This window comes from Rhamphochromis sp. 'chilingali' (assembly GCF_963969265.1).
Source record: "Rhamphochromis sp. 'chilingali' genome assembly, chromosome: 12".
In the NCBI taxonomy this organism is placed as follows: Eukaryota; Metazoa; Chordata; class Actinopteri; order Cichliformes; family Cichlidae; genus Rhamphochromis; species Rhamphochromis sp. 'chilingali'.
Genome location: NC_137939.1, coordinates 2,788,195 through 2,796,715, shown reverse-complemented (window position 1 = coordinate 2,796,715; position 8,521 = coordinate 2,788,195).

The window sequence follows — 8,521 nt, the reverse complement described above, 5'->3', positions numbered from 1 at the left end:
AAATGTTACAACTATCCCCGGTCTCCCCTACACACTCCTTCACACTGCACAGCTATGTGGGAGGTCAAAGGAGGCACAATTGATAAAGTCATACAATGTATAGCACTGTGAAACTCCTAAAGACATCAAAGTAGTGTCGCTGGTGGAGCTGAGGTGTAACCTCAAACCATGTCTGTTAACGAGGAGTTCATTTCCGAGAAGGATAAATGTCTGTAGTGGAGGGGGTTGTTTAAACTGTGTAGCCATAAGGAAAAGAGTCTGCATGGTACATGAAACCTCTGTGAAACTCAATCTTACATGGCATCCTGGTTCATGGATCAAACCACACCTTGACTCTGATCACAGATTGTATGTGATGAGTGAGATCTTCTTTGTCAGACAGGAGTGAATACAAGGGAGCTTTGGATAAATACAAGATAAAACGGGATCTGTATGTTTGTGTGTGTGTGTGTGTCTGTGTGTGTGCGTGCGTGCGTGCGTGCGTGTGTGTGTGTGTGTGTGTGAGTTAGCCTGCTGGCCGTATTCTCTGCAAGACGCAACTTGGAAATCTAACCGTATAATCAAAACAGAAATGGTTTTACCGAATGTGTGAGCAAGGGCGAAGCAGAGGGAATCACAGTCTCAAGAAAGGACTGGTCTGAATGGTGGAGATAAAACTAAGGAAATGGAGAATTTATCTTAAAAGTAAACCCAGTCTTGGGTGCTGTGAATGAATCTCTTCCGTCTCATGAATAAAGTCTCCCATTCTATGAGAAGCTACGTGAGGTAGGGAAGGCAACGCCACTGCTTTCTATTGTTGTACAAGGCAACACCCAGGGGTTTCGGCTTGAATGCATCCAGACCTTGGCTAGAAGGGCATCAAGTTTAAATTTGAAAATTCAAAATGTACTGTAACACACGCCCAAACATCAAAGATAACAAAGCATGAGCTACAAATGTTACTGACCATGAACCCACACGCACACTGTAATATCATTAATATAGAGCACCATACAGGTATAACAATACACTGTACAAGAACTATTATCCCAGTGTGATACCAGAGACAGGTGATCAAAATATTGTAATTATTAATGCTAAAGTTTCACTTACTTTTGAATGCTCAGTCCCAGATATTAAATCCCCCTAAAGAGTTGCAGTTCTATAAAAAAATTATCTAATTTGCTCACACTTACTTTGCTCAGAATCGAAAAATGCTTTGTTGGTAGATTTTAGATTTCAGCCACTGAGTTCCATAAAGCAGTCAGATGTTTTGAAGGTCTTTAATCTGACACTCCATTCAGCAAGGCAGCACAACAATCACAAAACAACTTTGTCAGGTTTGGGAAAAGGTCAGAGTTAGGGTTAAATACGTACTTGGGGGTTAGGTGAGCTTCTAATTGCTTACAATAATTAACTTATCTATTTATAACTATTACTGCACAATGCAACCAAGCTATGAAGCTGCACACTTTGCTCTCGTAGATTTCATCACCACAGTGCATCAGACACATTACATGCAGTCATCTGAGTAATTCTTAAAATAAAACTAATCACTTTTGGAGTTTTCATGAAATCATTTTCACATGTCATGTCACCTCAGCCCAGGGGGTGTTAGGTAATCTCACATACGGCGACAAAGCTGGATCCAGGTCAAGTGATTTAATTCTGAGAAATCTTTCATTCTTATTACTGCGGTTCATTCTCATTTTTTTAAATGAAAACATTAGCTAATTTGAGCTAAAACTTCCCCATGTTGTTGTTATTCCCCGAAAGAGAATTCACTGCTAACAATGCAAGGGGAGTCAGACAGGGTGTAGGTGAAAGGTCCAAGGATGTGTTGCAGATGCAAAGCGCTGCATTGGCAAAGTGTGATGTATTCTTGCCTTTATAACTGAATGAAATAAACAGACATGCATGTGAAGACTTGTTTTTGTTTGTTCTTGTGTCATATTCCTAGAATTTCTGTCTCTGGTGGAGAAGCGATCCAGTGATATTAGGGACTTCCTTTAAATGCCAGGAATGTGGGCTATTGTGTTGATTAGCTCCAGAGGATTTATAAACATGCCAGCAGAGTGATGTGTCTGCGACTGTTTAAACAAGATATTAGTCAGCTGTTAAAGGAAAAATGCATTGAATAGAAAAGGATATTGAATGAAAACCCCAAACTACAAACAGGGTTCTTTAGGAATGGTAACAATGAAAATGTGAATAACCGAGGGGCACAGTAAGCTACAAACCTGAGTCCTTTACACAGTTAGAGCCACAAATTATTGGACAAAGACAGAATTTCTATCCACCATAGTGGCTCAAACCATAATTAGACTCTCAGCTTTATTTCAAGGGGAATAACACAATAACAGTACTACTACTACTACTACTACTACTACTACTAATAATAATAATATTAATAATAATAATAATAATAATAATAATAATAATAAATTGTTTGGGAATTGCAGCCATCTTTAGTCGCTGTCCCCTGTTTTCAGAGGGTGAAAATTATTGGAAAAACTAACACAATTTTAAATATAATGATTGTTTTTAATAGTTGGATGAAAATCATTTGTAGTCAGTGACTGCCTGAAGTGTTGAACCCATGAACATCACGAAATGCTGCCTTTCCTCCTTTGAGATGATCTGCTCGGCCTTTACTGCAGCCACTTTCAGTTGCTTTCACAGTGCAGGTTTGTGTTTAATAAGTGAAAGCAGGCTCTGCTGGCTGAGTTTAGGTGACTTGCTCGGCCATTTCTTTGACTGGAGAAACTGTCAGTCATACACGGCTCTAGTATAACATTATCTCCACCATACTCACACTATATATTTTGGTAATGTAATGGATTATTATAGTGAATTCATTAATCACATTGCATTTACAGTTATGTTACTTACATTACAAAAGTTATTCAATGAAATGCAGAAAACACCAGCATCCAATTCTTTTATAAGCACATCTCAGTGCAGTCCTTGGTATTTTTGGTTTCTGTCACTTTTGCAGCTGTTCCATGACATTAAGTGTCTCCCCTAAATGACTTCACCTGTGTTTTATGAGCGTCTCTTTTATTTCAACTTCTGTTGTGTTTTGTGTGCATGCTGGTATTTTCTTAGGTTGCGGTGCATCGGACCTCTCAGGGACGCTGTAAGAATGGGTGGATTAAAAGAAAAAAAACAACATCAAGCGTGCCCTTTTTCTTCCTTTGTAGTTTCTATAATCAGCTCATTTCAGTTTGTGCACAGAGAGGAGGGAAGTGGTGGACATCTACAAATTTTGAGGATTAAAATGCACAATATTTTTTATTTTTAATGCATAAAAGGACAAGAGCAGTTTTGTAAAGTGCAAACTGCTTCCAGGATAGAAACACCTGCAACACATGCTGCATTCAGTAAAGCCGCTACTGCCAACACAACATCAAAGATAACAACAGTGACACAACAACTTTGCAAATATCTGCACACACAGCATGCTAACAAAGGAAAACAGACCAGTCTTAAAAATTTGCATGTACTGACCCCATCCTAGCAGCCAGTCTGATCTTCAACATGTAACAAAATCAAGCAGTGAACAGTCAGACTTGCAGCACCGTAGCCTCGTTTCTACCTGTATTTGTTTCTGTATGCCCTCATTAGGACAGGGATTTGTGTCAGTGTGTGGGGCTATAGCCTGTGTTTTACACTATTCATTGGTAATTATGTGCTAATACGCTTCAGGCCATTTTAGGGAGTAATGCAAAAGTAATACAACAAGTAGCATGCTTCATGTCATGAGCTGTTTCTCTCCTTTTCCATAGTTTTCTCTTCCCATCATTTTCATATAAGGTAATCTTGCTTTCATATGTCTACAGATGCGTTTTCTGAACTGTGCTGGCTCTTTTAGACGTTTTCTGACAAACTCTAATCTTGTTTTCTTGTACTTGATTATAACCAGTGGTTTGCACCATGTTGTAAACATTCACGAAGGTGTGTCTCGATTGTAGAACTTGACAATGATTACTTGAGTTAAAAAAGGTTCTTCACTTATCTTCATCAAAAGGCAGATAGAAAGAGAATAATATGCTTTTTCTTACAGCACCCTTTCACTACAGTCAGCTGATAATAGTTCGTATTCAAAGAAAGGAACCATTACTGTTATTTTTATTGCAAGAAAGGACAAGAGCATAATAGTAAAGTGCAAACTGCATCTAAGACAGACACAATGCAACTAAGCATCTGCACCGACAGCATCCTAACACAAAGCTCACAAAGAACCCAGGCCGATGTTGCAGCTGAGTGTATGCTGAGCCCTGCAGCATGATCTTAGGTACAGGTAACAGAAGCAGTGTTGAGCAGTCAGGCGTGCAGCATTGTAGCCTCCATTTCTACAGTACAATCAGAATTAAAGTCTCTTTGAGCTGGTTTCAGCTTTACATTTTGTGTTGTCGGTGCTGTGTTCATATTAAAACACGTACAGAAAGCTCTTGTGTGTCTCCTCATTAGAACAGGCATTTATGTAAGTGTGTGGGACTGTTATTATTATTGCTAACTGGTAATTATGTGACAGTGCGGTTCAGTTGATGTTAAAGAGTAACGCAAAAATAACATAACTAGTAATGTAGCAAACTACTTTCTCCAGAGAGTAATAAATGTACTGCATTATTTTTAAGAAAAGTAATGAGTAATGTGTAATACATTACTAATTTGAGTAACACTGACTACAACATCGGAGTAAACCTGCTGACACAAAACCAAAAACTATGGGTCCCAACGAGCTTTTTTTACTTCCTTATTTTTTTCTAATTTTTTTTTTTTTTCACTGTTGTTGATGTTTTTGAAGCGCAGAATTTTCCTGGAAGAAAAACAGTTATCTTGTCTAAAAAAAACCTCTACAGTTCAGTGAGGCTTGGAAAAACATCCAATCCGATGGCAGCTGAAGTTTTGTTTGGCAGCGCACCTCATGATCCCACTTTCCTTGTTGCAATAACATTAATCACATTATAAAAATACCTCATCCAGCCTGTCTCCTTCATGCTGAGTGTGTGTCCTGATCTTACGGGGTCTTTCAATTATTCTCTTCCAGGGAGAGTCTCCAGTTACTTTGTGGCCTATCATTCCTGCTATTGTTCTTTATCTACTTTATGGGACGCTTGTCCCGACCCCCCATGGCATGTTCCTTTGGAAGTGACCTTGTCAATGAGGCTGACTGCTAGAAGCCAAGCCTCTCCTTGTGTCTCCCTACCTCTCCCAACCCTTTCCGTCTACTGCTCGTCTCCATCCATTAGTGCCTCTCCTTGTCCTGTCCAAGTATTGTCTGACTTCAGAAATCATCTCCCTTACAAAGCATAAGATTGAGTCATAAATTTATGGTAATTTGTCACTTACATGTCAGAAAGCTCCTGCAAGGGTTAAATGCCAAACAAAAACTAGGATTTTTTCAGACAACCACTTGATTTGCTTCAAAAAGTATATTTTTTTTAAAGAAGCTTGTCTTTGGAAAATACATTAATGAAAGCAAAAATTGCATATTTTTTTTAGCTTTTGTTTTTCTTCTAATAATTTTTCCATGCTTAAATACACCTGTAATCATCATCATCTCTGTCCCCGGGCAACACACTATAATTTAATTAGTGTCAGAGATGTGTAGTGAATTCTACTCGCATGTCCCAGATCTCTTTGTCTCGCTTGGGAAAGGCATGTCATACATAAAGGTTTTCAGTTATTAGTTCAGTGCTTTTAAAGCAGCTTTCACCTTTGCGTGAGTCGGGAAGATTTCGGAGTGGGTGGCTTTTCCTGTTCATTTGTGATGAACGTCTCTTGACCCCCACCACACCTACACAAGTCATGTCCATTCATCAAACATCTGGGCCATGCATCTCCTGGGCGGTAAGGGAGTACCCGCCTATATCAAAAGTCCCCCTAACGAGTGAGCACTCAAAAAGCATCCTCTGAGATTAGATTTTATGCTCTTGTTAGGTAACAATAAAGATAATTAAGCACATGTTCATACTACAGTTCCCATATGATTAAGGCAATAATGGATTTATTGAGTACAGCAAATGTTTGGTCCGCTGGTGGTGAAGGAAGTAAACTTTTACTGCTCTTACATTTGGGAAACCAAATGGTTAACGCTTTGCCTAGGCATGCCGCCTGTCATCTGAAAAGAACAAAAGGTGAGAGCTCTATTCCCAGCTGACCTTCCTTGCTGTGTCATGCTGGCTGTGTCGCCTTTCAGGATGTGCTGTCACACACATGCACAAACACTCACTTTTGTTCAGTCTCATCTGGAGGATTTCTGTCACAGATGAAGTGCACTGCTTTTCCTGTTCACATTTACTCTGCCATGATGATTTTTGATGATTTGGCCACTTAGAATAACTGTTTGATTGAAGTCATGAAGGAGAGTTGTTGTTGTTTTTTTTTGTTTGTTTTTTTTTGTTGTTTTTTTTTCGCCTGTCCCGTTTGGCTCTTTTGCCATCAGAATTGTTGTCTAAAGGCAAAGAAAGATGCCCAAGTTGTTTTGACCGGGGCTACTGAGGCTCTGGGTTGACTGGAGAGCCTGGGTTTTGGGATGTGTCACTTCCTAGCCTATGCCAAAGCATTGTGCAGCTCAAGTACACATTGGCGACACAGCCTTGAACCACATTGTAAGAGCTTTGACTGCATTGTCTGTTTCACCTCAACACTTCTGTCAACACTGGATTCACTTTCAGCTTTAGAGCACTAAGAGCATTCCACACAACAGGGAAACAGCATTTCTCTGCATTGTCATTTGTGGCGTTGCACACTTGAGAGTAATAATCACTCCCACAGGCATTGAACAAAAAATGGTGGGCTTGAAAAGAGAAGAAAGAAAGATGGGGGATGTTTCTGTGCAGCATATGGGGGAAAATAGCTTATGTTTTCTATGTATTGTGAAAGATTCCTGTACCCATCAAAGTTTCCCTTTTTGCATTTTTGTCATCATAAATAAGAAGTACGCATGACTCAACTATGTGTATGATATTTAATTTTCAATAAGCCTTATAAATAAAACTTTAAACATTAAGCATTAAGTTATTGTAGGGACGGGGGAGTTTCATTTTCATCTGTACAGGAAAGATCTGCACTAAATATTCTGACTGCAACCTGAGATCTTGCGTCCGTCCTCTGCAGGGACTCCTGTACTTTATCTTGTGCGTAAGACTCTGAGTGGTCCTTGAGAATCACTAGTGCGGCCAGGCTTACCTCACACAGAGTTCATGATGGTTATGTTGACTCAACAGCTTAGTTGTGGGCACCAACACAGTGATCTTTACAGGCTGCTATCTCCATATTGAACACATTATGAGCTGTAGTGGCATCTAGTCATGTTAGTTTTGAGATTTCTACTAAAACTTTACGTAAAATGTATCTTTCCAAAAATGTATACTTGCTAAAGTAAAAGATCCTCTATTACTCCCTGACTCTCAGACTTTGGATTTCTCTACATCGTGAGGTGGTGTGCTCAAGGTTGTGGATCAAAGAGCTATATTTCATAAAAGGCTCGGAGTGTAGGGTCTTTGTCACATTTTTAAAATCATTAACAGTAAAAGTGTCAGAAAGTAGCGGAACAGTATATTAAAAAAATATATGATATGCTTCCCAAACTGTCTGGTTAAGTTTGGGACTTATTCTAAAACAGTAATACTGGCATAGTGTCACGTCCAAGCTGAATGTCACTGTTAGTTCACTACAGTACAATAGTAAGTTAAATGTGCGGGTTTCTCGTACGTGAAACAAAACATTGTTTTCTCCATTGCATCACTTGTGTGCACTTTCATTTACAGTCTGCTTTAATAGTATTCATTAACACTGGATTTCCTGACTTGATCTTGTCAGCTTGAGGGATTGCACGGCAGCTCTAGCACCAGACACCCTCTCCTGCACGTACCAAGCTGAAATAAGCAGGGTGGAGAGGGCAAACAGATGCAGGGGCTGAACTGTACCGGCTGCCACTGCCAAACCACCTTCCTGCCACACAGGGACATCACTCATGAAATCACATTTGAAGCTAGACAACAATAGTAAAACCAGAAAACTGTTTTAGCTTTTTTTTTTTTATTAGTCTACTTATTGTTAGATGTCGAAAACATTAAGACAATAAATAAATAAAAATGCAGTGAAAGAAGCAGTGGGCTTCTTTGATGTTCAAAGACCTGTAACCCTTCATTATGTTACGCCTTCAGAGTGTTGTTTATATATAATGCTTATCAATGCAAAGTAGTGGGCTGTAAGCATTCTGAAATATAAGTGCAGGGCAGATTTTGTAGTGTGCGCAGTGAGTGAGCTCGGAAGCATCATATGCGCGATACAGCCAGGGGAAAGGGCTCAGGGCATACCATCAGTGATGTACAAGGCTGAGAAAATATCTTTCAAAATATCTCACCTCTGAAAACACATTGGTGTTGAATGGTTTTTGTTTTGCACATTCCTGTGAGGTGCACACCTACACAGTCATCAACTGAGTTCTGGTGCATTTTCCCCCTGATTCTAGGCCAGTGAGGTCTGCTTCAGCGCTCTCCTTGTTTCTTCCTTTTCCCCTTGTGCCACC